Consider the following 16,133-nt stretch of genomic DNA (forward strand, 5'->3'; position numbering starts at 1 on the left):
ATGTTCATTGAAATGAAAAATAAATAAATTAAAATATTTAAAAAAAAAGAAAAACTTCGTGTTTCATGAAGCAACCTTAAGAAAATGAAAAGACTCAGCAGAACCCATGCAAACAAGAGGACAGTGTAAGGACATACATCAAACACTCAAAGAACACAATTATCCAGCAAGAATACTGTACCCAGCAAAACTGTCCATCAAATATGAAGGAGAGATCAAGATATTCCAAGAAAAACAGAACTTAAAGGAGTGTGTGAAAATAAGAGTAGTGTTTCAGGAAACACTGAGAGATGTCCTTCTTACCGAGGTGCCACAGAAAGCAGGATGGATCAAAGTAAGTAGCAAAAACAGCAAAAAGAACGCAACAAAATGATAGCAATAAAACTTGCCTTTCAATAATCACACTGAATGTGTATGGTTTGAATGCACCACTGAAGAGAAAAAGAGTAGCAGATTGGATTGAAAAAAACAAAATCCTTCAATATGTTGTCTGCAAGAGACACATTTGAAAAATGAAGACGAAGAAAGACTAAAAATAAAAGGATGGGACCATAATATACCAAGCAAATGGCAACCAGAAAAAAGTAGGAGTAGCGATATTAATCTCTGATAAAATAAACTTCAGTGTAAAAACCATCACTACAGACAAGGAAAGTCACTACATAATGCTTAAAGGATCAATAGAACAAGAGAACATCACAATAATAAATATGTATGCACCAAATGAAAGACCTGCAAATATATAAAATAAACATTAACAAAACTGAAAAAGGAAATAGACAACACAACTATAATAATTGGAGACTTCAATACATCACTCTCAAGAAAACACAGAACTACTGGAAAAAACTCAACAAAGATGCTCAAGAATTAAACCACACAACAAACTAACAACTTCATAAATATTTGTAGGCTAATGCACCCTCCCCAAAACACAATATACCTTCTTCTCCAATATGCATGGAACATGCTCCAGAATAGATTGTATTTTTTTTTAGAAATATATTGTAAATTTATTAGATTTTTTTCTACTTTACTGGCTGTTCAGATTCAACCAAGGCCTTTAGTAACTTATAACTACAGTCCTCTAACAGCTTCAAAGTGATGCAAACACATAACATGAAATCTGATTCAGTGGTACAAGATTAGTTAACCTAACAGTAGCCATTAATGTCCCAGCTGTAGTCACTTAGTGCTTTTGTAAGAATTCAGTCATAAATGTACAAGCATTCAGCATGTGAGGGCTTCTGCTACTGCCTAGAACGCATTACTCAAGAAGAACTTGCCAGCCCAGGCCTAATGAGCGAGATCAGTGGATGCCATTTTATAGTTACCTATAACTATAAACAGAGCTTACGCCAAAGCTCTGCTCTGTGTTTGGAATTTGAAAGGCAGCAAGGCTATGAAAACCATGCTCTTGGGCTCTTATTTTTATGCCTCAGCAGCCACTCCTTAGTTTGCCCAATGCCTCATTCATCTAACATCCTCATCACCATCGGACTCTTCCAGTAAAAGGGTTAGTATTTAGAGTTCTGTTAAGTGTGTGTGGGTGGGCTGGGTGGGTAGATGATTGGGAGGAATGGATACGCTAACAGAGAAGACAGAAAACAGTGAATAGGATGTCCTGCCCTACAGTCCTGGGATGTAAACAGAGTTTGGTGTAAGGAAATGAAGTCTGAAAAAAAAATTCACAAGACTGAGTAAAGCTTCTTCACCATCCCACCCCCTAAAGAATTCTCCTAAAAAACTATGAACAACCAAAGAGGAAGCAAATTTCACCCTTTCCAAACAAGAGTAATGTGACTCAGGCAGGAAGGTTATTTATATGTAACACCAGCTCCAGGAAGTAGCAGCTTCCTGTCAGCCATACTGGGACAGGCAGTCCTGGCTGCGCACTGGAACAAGTCAGGTCTTGCGAGTCTGATGTCTGAAGAGTGTTTCAGTCCACTTCCACTTCAGGGCTGGTGGGCTTAGTGATGTTTGGTGGCCAAAGTTCTATCCTTTGAAAACAGCAACCAGCCTCCGTTTGATGGCCTTCTTGCTGATTCCAGCATCATGGCAAGTGTTCACCACATCTTTTACATTCTCGTAGGATTCAGGAACCTCTTTCATAACCAGTTTGGGTGAGGCAACACGGATTGCAATTCCTATATCTGCCAACTTGTCTAAAACATCCTGGAAACCTAAATTATGTCGGATTTTGCTCGGTACAATGCACGGCCCGCTCCGTGACAGGTGATTCCAAAGGTTTCCGTCATGCCCTGCTCAGTGCCTGTCAGACATAACTGCAGGTTCCCATGGTGCCTCCAATAGGCCAGTGAGCTGGCAATCCACAGCGATGAGGGGATGGAGGGGAGGGAAAGCCCGGTGGAGCCCTTCCTGTGCACCAGCAGTGTCAGCTCCTTCCCGTCCACTATGTGCTGCTCCACCTTAGCAATGTTGTGAGAAACGTCACAGATCACGTGCAGGTCCAAGTCATCCGGGGTTGTGTTGAAGACCTTGGCAAGAGGAGCGGTTTACCCAGCCGTAGTTCCTTGCCGCAGCCATGCCCTGCTGGTAGTCCTGACCTTCAGTGGAGGCCATTCGAGCACAAGCCAGCTGGCAGCCATTGACGACGATCTCGTCTCTCTTGATGGCTTTCTCCATAGCTTCCTGTGTGTTTGTGGCTACTTGGTGGCCCAAGCCTCTGCTCCTGGTGTGGATCATCACACACACCTACCCCTTATGGTTGATGTCCATCTTCTTAGCAGTGTACTCACTGAAAATTTCATCCACAACTTGGATTTCCGCGTAATGGTTGCCTGCACCCAGGGTCCCCAACTGAGGCAGGCCCCGTTTTTTGGCCCTGACAGAGATCTTGTTGGAGTCGGCCTGCAGCATCCTTCTATACTTCTCACAGTGCTCCTTGTCTTCAGCCCAGGCATAGCCCTCCTTCAAGGACCAGTCCACACCCATCTTCAAGGCCTCCTCCAAGTCTTTGGCATTCATTGGGATGAGACCTTTTGACCCCACCCCGACGGGAATGCAATCAAACATAGCCTGGGCAAGCTGCCCCTTCACAGGCTGAGCACCACCAGGTGAGACTCTGGCTTCAGGGCCATTCATATCAAAGGCTACCACAGTCCCAACAGCAAATTCATAACCCTAGTGGACAATGGGGAGGCCAAGAGAACGATGAATAATCTCAGGTAGGGCCGCCACATTGAAAATCTGTTTCATGGCTGGCAGGAAGCCACCACCACCACCACCTCAACAGGCATTCTGTAACTCTTCAAACATTAATTTCTCCAAAGAATCATTAACGTAGAAATCTTCTTCCACCAGCATGTTAGGCTTCTTTATCCTCCTGAAATTTTTGTTGATTTTGTCCAAGAACTGCAACTGATCATTGTAGCTGCAACTCATGATGGCGACATGGTGGCACAGACTCGTAGGTCTGCTTTAAGAAAGGAGCAGATGCTGTGCTGTACCGATGGCCGGAGCCAATAGATCATATTTTAGGTCACAAGGCAAGCATCAATAAATTAAAAAACATAGAAATAATATAAAGCATTTTCTCAGACTACAATGCAACAAAATTAGAAGTTAATAATGAGAGGATAAAAGAGGAAAAAGAATATCATACATTTGGAAGCTGACACCTTGCTTGAACATGAGTCAGTACTAGAAGAAATAAAAAATGAAATTAAAAAGTTTCTTGAGCCAAATGACAATGAAAACACCACTTACCTAAATCTCTGGGAAACAGCCAAAGCAGCAATCAGAGGTCAATTAATAGCAATAAGCAAGCATATCAAAAGGCAGGGAAAAAAATGACCACTGACTCTCTAACCCAACATGTCCCACCCCTCCAAAAAAAAAAGCAGCAAGAAACCTGACACCCTCTAAAAAAACCTGAAATTGTAAAAATTAGAGAGGAGATAAATAAAATAGAAAATAGAAAAACAATTGAAACTTTCAACAAAACTAGGATCTGGTTTTTGGAAAAGGTTAATAAAATGGACACGTACAGGAAATGGAGATAACTTGTGGTTGCTGTGAAGCTGAACACTGTGACACTGATGTATCAAAAGCAATAATGGTTACCCATGGTGGACAGTGTTTGGTGGATTTCCCTGATTAAAACAAGCTTAGAAGCAGAAGTGGCATCCACTTATGTTAATAGCTTGCCTCCAGAAACCCTATGAACCTGGAGAAAAGATGAAAGTCACACAAGTGTTGAGGACTTTCATTCATAGGGTCACTGTGAGTTGCCTACGACTCAATGGTACTTAATAACAACAACAACAACAAGAGGAAATGGATGAATACTTAGAAATTCACAATCTACCTAAACTGACACCAACCGAAATTGAACACCTGAACAGGCTCATTAAAAAAAAAGAAATTGAAAATGTAATAAAACAACTTCCAGCCAAAAAAAGCCCTGGACCAGATGGTTTTACAAGTGAATGTTATCAAATATTCATAGAAGAACTGTCACCAATTCTACATAAACTATTTCAGAAAATAGAATAAGATGGAATTCTCCCAGACTCATTCTATGAAGCAAACATATCCTTGACACCAAAGCCTGGTTAAGAAACCACCAAAATAGAAAAGTGTAGGCAATATCACTCATGAACGTTGATGCAAAAATCCTGAATAAAATCCTGGCCAGTAGAATCCAATGATACAACAAAGAAATAATTCACCATGACCAAGTGGGATTCATAACATGTATGCAAGGATGGTTTAACATAAGAAAATCAATGTAATTCCTCACATTAATGAAGCAAAGAACCACAGGATCCTATCAACTGATGCAGAAAAGGCCTTTGACAAAATCCAACACCCTTACCTGATTAAAACACTCAGCAAAATAGAATTAGAGAGGAATTTCTTCAACATAGTAAAACGTATATATGCAAAAGAATATTGTTTCCAATGGAGAGAGAGTAAAGGTATTCCCTTTGAGAATAGGAACTAGACAATGATGCCCACTATCACCTCTCCTATTAAATATTGTATTGGAAGTATTAGCAATTTCAATGAGACAAGAGAAGGAAATAAGAGGTATCCAAATTTGCAAAGAGGAGGTAAAATTATGCAGATGATATGATAGTATACTTAGAAAACCATTGAACATAGTTGACCAATTCAGCAAAGGGGCAGGATAAGAGATCAACATACAAAAATGAGTTGGATTTCTCTACAGTGACAAAAAGAATACAGAACTGGAGCTAAGAAAAACAATACCCTTCACAATAGCTAGTCACAAGATTAAATAGTTGGGAGTAAATATAGCCAGAAACACAAAGGATCTATTCAAAGAAAATGACAAAACATTATTACAAGAAACAAAGAGTCCTTGAGAAGTGGAAGAATATCCCTTGCTCATGGGTAGTAAGACTCAATATTGTGAAAATTACAATACTACCAAAGGGAATTTACATGTTCAATGCAATTCCAATACAAATACAAATATCAATTCCATTCTTCAATGAAATGGAAAAGGCAACCTCCAATTTCATTTGCAATGGAAAGAGACCCTGAATAAGCAAAACACTCCTCAGAAAGAGAAACAAGGCAGGAGGCATCTCACTCCCTGATTTCAAATCCTACTACACTGCCACGGTGGTCAGGACAGAGTGGTACTAGCACAATGACAGACACATAGATCAATGGAATAGAATTGAGAATCCAGAAATCAGCCCATCTACCTATGATCAACTGATTTTGACAAGGAGATGAAATCAGTCAAGTGGGTAAATGACAGCCTTTTAAACAAATGATGCTGGCAAAATTGGAAAACTATCTGCAGAAAACTCAAGCAAGACCCACACCTCACTCCATACACAAAAACCAACTCAAGGTGGATCATGGACCGAGGACTAAAACTAAGACTATAAACTTCATTAAAAAAAAGCTTGGGAGAACCCTAGAAGTCCTAATCCACAACATAAACAATTTTCAAAGCATCCTGAAAAATCTATAAGCAGGAGAGGATAAAAATAGATAAATGGGACCTTTTAAGAATCAAATACCTATGCACATCCCAAAAACTTCTCCAACAGGGTAAAAAGGGAAGCCACAGACTAGGAAAAAATATTTGGTAATGACATGTAAGATAAGGGACTTATATCTAGAATTTATAAAATACTCAATCACCACAATAAGATAAAGGTAAATAATCCAATTGAAAAATGGGCACAGGATACGAACAGACACTTCACCAAAGAAGACATTCAGATGGCAAACAAGCACATGAAGAAATGTTCAAAATCCCTAGCTCTAAGAGAGATGCAAATCAAAACAACTATGAGATATCATCTTACCCCAGTAAGAATAGCAAAATTTAACAGAACAGCAAACATCAAATGCTGGTGAGGTTGTGGAGAAACTGAAACTCTTATTCACTGTTAGTGGGAGTGTAAAGTGGTGCAATCACTATGGAAGGTTGTGTGGTGCTTTCTCAAAAAGTTGAAAATAGAAATACCATTTGACACACAATTCCACTACTGGGAATATACCCTAAAGAAACCATAACTGCCATCCAAGCAGACATATGCACATTGATGTTTATTGCTGCTTTGTTCACAACAGCAAACATTTGGATATAACTCAAGTGCCCATCAACAAAAGAATGGAAGGAGAAGCTCTGGTATATTCACACAATGGAATACTATGTGGCATTGAAAACCAAGAAACTCATGAAATAATACACAAAATTGGTGACCCCGGAGGACACTAACTGAGTAAATATCTCAGTTACAAAAAGACAAATATTAGGGGAGCTCTGGTGGCCTAGTGGCAAGAAGCTGCAACTACAATCTCAGAGGTGCACGGTTCGAATCCACCAGATGCTCTGCCGGGGAAGGAGGGGCAATCTCCTCCTGTACCAGTCAGAGCTGATTTGACGGTACACACACACACACACACACACACACACACACACACACACGCACACACACACACAAAGACAAATATTGCATAGTGCCACTCTTGTAAAATGGGACTGACATTGGGGTTAGGGGAGACTGAGAAAGAGGGGATGAATAATGTATACTGCATTGAAACAGACGGAGAGAACTGATTAAAAGGGATATGTGATTAGATATTACTGTCATGACAGGAGTCCAGAACGAAGGCTGCATAGTGGAGTGGACTTGGGGGGAGGGATTGTATAACAATTAAAGAATTTTCTCTTTTACTTTTCAAAAAGAAGAGTGAATTGGGAAGGAGGAGTGGGCAGGGAGAAAAGTGCAAGAATGAATGAATGAAAATCCAAAGTCTCTGTAAACTTTAATTGTAATTAATATAAAAATTTAAAAAAAGATATGTTGAACTATGTTCAATTATTTTCAGGATTGCAGCTCAGTTTCTTGCCACTAGGCCATATATAAAGAATTCTTATAACTTAATAATAAAAAGGCAAATACCCCACATAAAATGGGCACAGATTGGGAAAAAAATATGAAAAGACAAGGCACAAACAGAAAAAGACTTGCCAATCACATATCCGACTAAGAATTCTTATGAAGACTGTATAAAGAACTTTTATAACCCAATAAGAAGAAGGCAGATAACCCCATTAATAAGTGGGCAGAAGCTTCAAAGAGAGGTCACCTATAAGGTGACAAAATGGCTGATGCTCTTAGATGCTGCCAGGCCAGTTCCTACAGAAGAGAACGCTGCTGGTCATGCATCACCCTTACTGCCACAGTCACCTCCACCTCATTGAGGGCCTTCCCTCATAAAAAGAGGTTCTGTGTCACTGATAACTCTCGTTGTGCGTTGTCAAGTCAATTCCAGCTCACAGTACCACTCCTAGGAGTCTATATCTAGGAAAAAGGCAAACTTATACCCACACAAAACCAGGATGTCTGTGATCATCTTTTCTGCCCAATATATGACTGTATTTTCTAGCATATAAATCTTCATAGACATTATTTACAACAGCCACAAACTTGAAGCAGTCAATTGCTCATATACTAATGAGCAAATAAATAAAACGATGTATCATCCCCTCACTGCCACAAAGTCCATTTAAATGCACAGAGAGGTTTAATCGAGCTTCTGAGGCTCTGAATCTAACTAAATAGGAGAGGCCCAGCTTTGTCCTGAGACTGTTCTACATGCCAGAGAGGTGACACCTTCTGGTTAGCAGCCACCAGGGTTCCTCTAGGTGACACTCACAGACTGTCATTGAGTCAGAACTGACCCATAGTTGATGCTCTAGGTAGTATTTCCCAGATTACACAGTGCACAGTAGGAGAAGGCCCATCTTTTTTCCTGGGGGGCACTGGAGGATTTGAACAGTCTACTCAGCCTTTGAGTTAGCAACACAGATCCCTACACCATTACAACCCCCAGCTCCAGTGTAATACTGCCAGCAAGAAAAAGAAATGAACCGTTGTTACATGTCAGGAAAGAAATGACTCTCAAAAATATTATGCTAACAATATTTTTCAGCAAGGAAACAACAAAAGACTAAATCTTTGTTGAATCTATTTAGGAAAGGCAAATGAGGAGAAACAAATGCAGATTAGTTGTTGCCTTCAGCTAGAGTGGAAATGTGAATCGACACATTCAATAGCTGTTCTAACATGTGATGATGGAATGGTTGTATAACTCTAAAGTTATTAAAAAATTGTACACTTAGCTCTTTTCTCTTGGGCTTGGATCAGGCGACAGCCAGGTTCTATTGCTCAGCCATGGCCAAAATCAAGGCTCGGGACCTTCGCGGAAAGAAGAAGGAGGAGCTGTTAAAACAGCTGGACGATCTGAAGGTGGAGCTTTCCCAGCTGCACGTCGCCAAAGTGACAGATGGTGCGGCTTCTAAGCTCTCCAAAATCCGAGTCGTCCGAAAATCCATTGCCCGTGTTCTCACTGTTATTAACCAGACTCAGAAGGAGAACCTCAGAAAATACTATAAGGGCGAGAAGTACAAACCCCTGGATCTGCGGCCCAAGAAAACACGTGCCATGCGCCGAAGGCTCAACAAGCATGAGGAGAACCTGAAGACCAAGAAGCAGCAGCGAAAAGAGCGCCTGTACCCACTGCGGAAATATGCAGTCAAGGCCTGAACTTAAATAAATAAAACACAAAACTAAAAAAAAAAAAAATTGTACACTTAAAATGGGTGGATCTTAGGGTACATAACTTGTATATACCTCAGTAAAGGTATAGAATCACTGTGCCACAAAGAATTGGTTGATATGGAAATATTTCAGGAAGTACCATATGAGCAAGAGGTAATGAAGGAAGAAGTTCAAGCTGCACTGAAGGAAGGCATTGACAAAAAATAAGGCTCCAGGAATTGATGTGATACCAATTGACACGTTTCACATGACAGATGCAGCCCTGGACATGCTCATCAGTCTGTACTAGGAAATTTGTAGGATAGCTGCCTGGTTGACTGACTGGAAGAGATCCATTGCCAAGAGAGGTGATCCAACAGAATGTGGAAACTATTGAACAATATAATTAATATCACATACAAACAAAATACTCCTGAAGATCATGAAACAGTGGCTAGAACAGTACATAGAAGGGAACTGCCAGATATTCAAGCTAGATTTAGAAAAGGCCATGGCACAGCAATATCCTGTTAGGAATAGCCATTTGGATCCTGACTGAAAGCGAAGTATGCCAGAAGAATGTCTAATTGTGCTTTATTGACTATGTAAAGGCAATTGACTGTGTGGATCATAACAAATTATGGCTAACATTGAGAAGAATGGGAATCCTTGGGCACCTAATCAGGCTCATGTGAAACCTGTATGTAGACCAGGAGGCTGTAGTGCAAACAGAGAAAGGGAACACTACCTGGTTTAAAATTAAGAAGGGAGTGCATCAGGGTTGTATTCTCTTTCCACACCTATTCAATCTGTATCCTGAGCAAATTATTTGAGAAGCTGGACTCTGTGAAGAAGAATGTGGTATCAGGAGTAGAAGAAGACTCAATATCCTATGTTATGCAAATGACCCAACCTTCCTTGCTGAAAGTGAGGAGTACTTGAAGCACTTGCTGCAGAAGGTTAAACACTGCAGCCTTCAATATGGATTGCATCTGAATGACAAGAAAACAAAAGTTCTCACCACTGGACCAATAGACAACATTATGATAAATGGAATAAAGATTGAAATTGTCAATGACTTCATCTTACTTGGATTCACAATCAACATACTTGGTACCAGCAGTCAGGAGACATATTACACTGTCAGTGCATATAAGTCTGTAGTCAGGCACTTCTCCAAATTACTGAGGAGCAATGATGTCAGTATAAGGACTCAGGTGCGCCTGTTTTAGGCCATGGTCTTTTCAGTCACTTGCTATGCATCTGAGACTTGGACAGTGAATAGAGATTGAAGAATTTATACCTTTGAACTGTGGTGTTGGAGAAGAGTTCTGAATTTTCCATTAACTTCCAAAAGAACAAACAGATATATCCTGGAGACAGTACAGTAAGAGTGCTCCTTGGAGGCAAAGATGATGAAGCTTGATCTCACATACTTTGGGCAGGTTGTGAAGAAAGGTTATACCTTGGAAAGGGACATAATTTTCGGAAAGATGGAGGGATATTGAAGAATAGAGAGCCTCAACCAGGTAGATTAACACAGTGACTTCAGACATGGGCTTCATTGTGTCAGGGACTGGGAGGACGGCTTAGGGTAGGACAGGGTTCACATCTGTTGTTCATAGGGTTGCTATGAGTCGTACTTGACTCAATAGCACCTAACAACATATACATCTCTATTTATATCTATCTATCTATCTATCTATCTATCTATCTATCTATCTATCTATCTAATCTATCTATCATCTATCATCTCTATGTCTGGTGGCCTAGTGGCAAGAAACTCTACTTCAAGGCCACCAGGTGCTCCACTGAAGAAGGATGTGCAATCTCTTTCTGTGCAATTAATGGCCTCTGAAAACCCACTGGAGGGTCAACTATGGTTCTGACGTATGTATGTATGTATGTATGTATGTATGTATGTATGTATGTATGTATATGTATATGTATATGTATATGTATGTGTAACATAAGATACATGCCTTGCCGTTGAGTCAGAGCTGACTCACCTGGGGGATTTTTGGAAGGTTTTTGCACACCAGGGAGGAGACTGTCCATCTTTCTTCAGTAAAGCAATTGGTGGATCCAAACCATCAGAGAGGTGCAATTCCCTATAAACTACACCACCAGCATGCCTCTCCCCTTAAAATATGAAGGAAAAGAAAACAAATAAAGATAAAATTTCCATGGGGTTCTTCTGATCACTCAGTTCTCCCTTCTTTCCAGGAACCCAATCCCTCATATTCTCTCTTTTCTTTGTCTTCTTGAGTCAGAACCAACTCAGCAGACCACAGGATTTTCAGAGGCATGGGAACAGATTATCTATCTCTCTCTAACAGAGCAGCTGGCAGATTTGAACCATCTGCCTTTGGATTGACAATGCAGGTTCATTCCACTAGGCCACCACAGGTCCCTATTAATTGCACTAAGCACCTTTAAGTAAAGTGCAACATTTTCTTATACACTCCGTGTTTTCTGTGTAGTCTGTCTCTGCTAGGATGTAGGTTCCATGAAGGCATGCATACTGTTTGATCTTGTTGTATGTTCTTAGAACAGCATACAGCATGTAGAAGGCGATATTAAAATGCTAAAATTCTCATGGAAATGCAAGAGATCCAGAGTAACCAAAACAATTTTGAAAAAGAACAGTTGGGTAATTTAAATCTTCTAAATGTAAAACTGCAATGCTATAATGCTACAATGCGCATCTGTCGGAATGAATGATTTAAACCCTTTATTTCTGCATCTTGGTGATTGCTCCATCTCTGAAATTATGTGGCCAAGGCTCTGTTTTGGGGATATTTTCTGAGTCTTTCCTTTTGTCTTCAGTAGACCTAGTTGGTGTCGGGGAGCAGGTCTGGAGGGGAGATGGGACATATCCCCTGCAAGCATTGGCAGAGTTGGGGTAAGTGACTTTCCCCTCCTGGTGTTGTGTTGCCCCCAGAATGTTTCCACTTCTTTTTGACCTGACCTGACTCATCAATAAATCATGTTCTTGTGTCATAGTGAGTGGATGTGTGTGAATGAGGAGGGGACTAAGTGGAGGAGGTCTGTGTTTGTGGGGACATGGCTGTGGCGAGCAGGCCTCTCCCTGTTCCTTGCTGCCACCATGGAGGCTGCAGTGGTGTCATCCAGTTACTTCTCAGCTGTGAACACAACTCCCCACACATTTACATATGGGAAGTTCTTCCTTTATATAAACATTTACAAACACCTTGAATGACTTGTGAAAATGTGACACCTTTTTGGAAGGCAAACTTCTTGGGCTGTGTGATTCGGTTGTTTGTTTTTGTGAAATGGTGTCAGTTGTGTGGAATCCTGGGTGCCCATGCATCACGCCCACCTTTAGAAATCCAGTGGTGAGGAGGACTGAGGCGATGACATGGAAGGGCTGGAAATGGACTCTGCAGCACTGGGCCCAGCATCTGCTGGGTCTTCAGGAAACTTTGACTCACTGCTTGGGCCCCTCCCTAGCATGTGGGCCCCAAGGCTGTGGAGACAAGCATTGTGCTTTTTGTTCATATGGGAGGCACTGGGCAGCTGTAATTCAGAGTCCAGCTCAGAGAAGGGCAGGGGCATAGTGCAGCAGGACAGGAAGGGAGTTGGAGCTGAGAGGCCTGAGTTCAAATTCGGGTTTCCTTTTTCTTGTAGGTGGTAGTCTGTGGTGTACTCTGGCTTTGTAAGGAAGGCTGCAGGGTGTCTAAGCTTTGAGTAGTAGTTAATGTTTTCCAGCTAGCTACACTCTGTCCCCTTGTGACCATGCCATCCCTGTGCAGATGTGACCATGTCTGCATACTCCAGCTGAGAGCTACTCAATAGAGGCTGATGTCTTAGCCATGACAGGTCGCATTAGGGGGCACTTGGAGAGGAAGGACCTATCCTAAACCAACCTCAGGTTCTGGCTGTGCTTGCTGCACCTTCCCATCCCCTGTACTAGCCCCACCAACTCTCCCTGGACTCCAGGGTTAGGATGATTACTGCCACCATATCAACTCCAAGAGTGTACCAATTTCTTCCCTCTGGCAATGGGAATGTGGGAAAACTCTCTCAGCTTGAATACTTCCAAAGCCAGGGAGCTTACTGCTTCACCTGACCTTGTGTTGGCCTGGGTGAAGGGCTGGGGGCTGCCATGAAGTACGTCCACAAATTGCTTGTCTGTCAGATACTCCTCTAAATCTGAACATTCAGATTAAGACAGACTAGGAAGAAGGATTGGCCACCCACTTCTGAAAGGGCAGGCCCCTGAAAACCCTATGCATCGTCCTATGTCATCACAGCGCCCCCGTTGGCTCTAGAGCTGGCTGACGCCCAGCGTCCCCCTCCTCACATGTGCTGCACACAGGCCCAGCTCTTGTCCTTAGTGTGTCCCTCACATCATCAACTGCAGCCACTAGACTCTCCATGTGGACTCGTCCAGAAACTCAAGCAGTTCTGCCTTGGAGACTAGTGAGAAAAACAGCCTTGGACGATGCTGGGGCTTCAAGAGCTACACAGATAGCCAGTTTAAAAAGAATAATTCTATAAATCCAGAGTTCTAAATTCTAGAATGCTAGCAGAAAGATATTGTTTATAGATTAGGTTTTAAAAATAGATTAGTTTTTTAAATGTGGTGGATTAGTACTTAACGGAGGAGAAAGATAAATTTTAAAATTAGGTGTTACTCAAAGTGAGTGTATACACAGTGAAGAATGAGTGATCTAATGAAAAGTCCTCATTTTTGAAAGAGCATGACTTTCTGACTATTATCAACTTAGACCCATGAATCTGAAAGTTGGTCTTTGTTGTATTTCTACTGTTTTTCTTCACAAGTCTACAAATTACTACTTGACTTTATATTTAATTTTCTTTTTATGTGTTCATTAGGGAGCCGTGGTTGCCTAGTGCTAAGGATCATCAATCCTGAAGGCAAGTGGTTGCAAATCCACCAGCTGCTCTTGCAGGAGAAAGATTGGAACTCTCCTCTTGTGTGATTTAAGCCTTTGAAAACCTGTTGGAGGGCCAGCTATGAGTCGGTTCTGACTTAATGGTACACAACAACAACAACAACAACAACTAGACTTACAGTACAGGTTAAAACAGTACAGCATCAGGGCACCCAACTAAAGCTACCCCCACTGCTGCCCTGTTGTGCAAAGACCCTGCAGGGAGCTGCCCACGCCTGGGCCTGTCCTAGTTGCTGGATAGTCATACTGCACATGCTCCCGCTGCATGTACTCCTGTGGGCTGAGGGCAGGAGCCTCCCTCCAGGGCTCTGTCCCTCTTCTCCCAGGGCTCTGTCCCTCTCCCTTCAGGGCTCTGTTCCTTCCAGGGTTCTGTCCCTCTCCCTCTAGGGTTCTGTCCTCCCTCCAGGGCTCTGTCCCTCTTCTCCCAGGGCTCTGTCCCTTTCCTTTGCCTCTTCCTCCAGGCTGCTCCTGGTTGTGGTCTTTGTGGCCTGCTGTTGGTTATGCAACTCACCTTTATCACTAAACCTCTTACTGCTGGTGAAGGCCTCTGTTTAGTAGTATTTTCCTTTCTCATTTCATGTTGTAATAGAGTTTCATTGCCAGCTTTAAATCCATAATTTGCCATGAAAACTTCATCTCAGGCCCAGGCTGAAGTCAGAGTGGAGAAATATGGAGTTATTTTAGTCTGGAGGTCTCCCTGTTTGGCTGCAGCCTCTGAGGCTCACCCCAGGACTGACTCCAGAGATCCAGGGGTCAGAGGACCTCAGGAGGGTGAGCCAGGAAAGGGGCTCTGTGGTCATGGAAGGGGCTGGCTGGCCCTGCTCCTCCCTCTCGGGGTGCCTTGACCCTTGCTCTTCCCCTTGTTTGTCACAGTGGATCAATAGTGAAGCAGCCCTCATCTTGTGACCACATGCTCCTGTTACTCCATTCTTCTCCATGCCTGAAGAGGAGTTGCCACTTGAGACTTCTGCCAAGTCACTAAGCCTCTTGTCCAGCAGTGACCACATCCCTTCACTGAGTGCCCCTGTGTTTTCCTACCTTGGGGCCATGGATCCAGGGACGGCTCTGCCTGCTGAATCTGTAAGCGTGTGTGTGTGTGTGCGTGGGTGTATATGCATGTGTGCATGTATGCACACATGTGCGTACATGTTTGTGCATGCCGGAGCACCCGCCTTTTTTCTGAGGGGTCCATGTGTGTGAACAGATATGACTAAAATGCAATCAGGAAGCCTTGTACATGACCGGGTGGACTTTCCAACTTGGGAGGACTCAGGGCAGATGTGGGCTCTTGCCTGTGCTCTTTCAGGCTTGCTGGGATGTTGGGAGCCAACCCTAAGATGGATGAAGTGGGTGAAGGCTTTCTGTAGGCAGCTGCACCCTGAAGGTTACAGGCAAGTCATAGAACACCTTTTTTCCATAACTGCCAGCCCTCAAATTCCAGCTGATGGCAGAGCCAGGGTCTTGACTTGGGCCAAGCTGTGTGGTCTGAGGAGCTGTCTGCAGCTCCTGGTCATGGTCACACTTGCTTACAGCAGCTGAAGGATTCCTTACCCTTGTTCTCAGGAGCAGTGGAAGAGGACTGGAGAACAATGCCCCTCAGGGCCTACCTTAGTCCATGGAGAGTCATGGACAATTTGTGGAAGGGATTCTTACTTCATCTCTCTAGCTTTCCGTAGTCTTTCCAGGGAGAAAGTGCATCCTGCGAGGTCACAGTTGTGCAACACTCACAGCTGGATCAGGGCAAGAATGCATGTCTACTGACCAAGAGGTCTCTCCTGGACCTGCGGGCCTGGGTGCTGGACACTGGCAAAGATGCTGGCCCATGACAGGGCGACACAGCTTGGCCTTTGGGAGAAGCAGCCATTTAGTGATGGAGTGGGATCACCTGAGGGTCAATAAAACCAGGAACTGGGGTAAGGTGAGGAGGCTGTCCAGTGCTGAAATCAGAGATGCTGGAGGTGGGGCTGGAGAAAGGCTGGCCTTGGTGGCCGTTTGGAGTACTCCCATCTGGTATTTTTTTTTTAAATTAATGCTTTTATCATTCACATACATGTATTTCATGCATGCATATTGTGTTTTATATAATCTTTTATTTACGTTATTCCCTTCCCTTCACGTTATTCCCTTC

The 16,133-nt window shown here is 42.6% G+C and overlaps 1 protein-coding gene and 1 pseudogene across 1 annotated transcript in view; both read right to left on the reverse strand.

The window, feature by feature from the left end:
• Positions 1 to 16,133, reverse strand: part of KIRREL3 (kin of IRRE like 3 (Drosophila)) — a 241,687-nt gene that overhangs the window by 143,685 nt on the left and 81,869 nt on the right. The gene's annotated exons all lie outside the window — the stretch shown is intronic.
• Positions 1,996 to 3,405, reverse strand: LOC102872817 (annotated as a pseudogene).

Source organism: Elephantulus edwardii, unplaced genomic scaffold (assembly GCF_000299155.1).
Source record: "Elephantulus edwardii isolate Elephantulus edwardi_28Jun2011 unplaced genomic scaffold, EleEdw1.0 scaffold00333, whole genome shotgun sequence".
Taxonomy (NCBI): domain Eukaryota; kingdom Metazoa; phylum Chordata; class Mammalia; order Macroscelidea; family Macroscelididae; genus Elephantulus; species Elephantulus edwardii.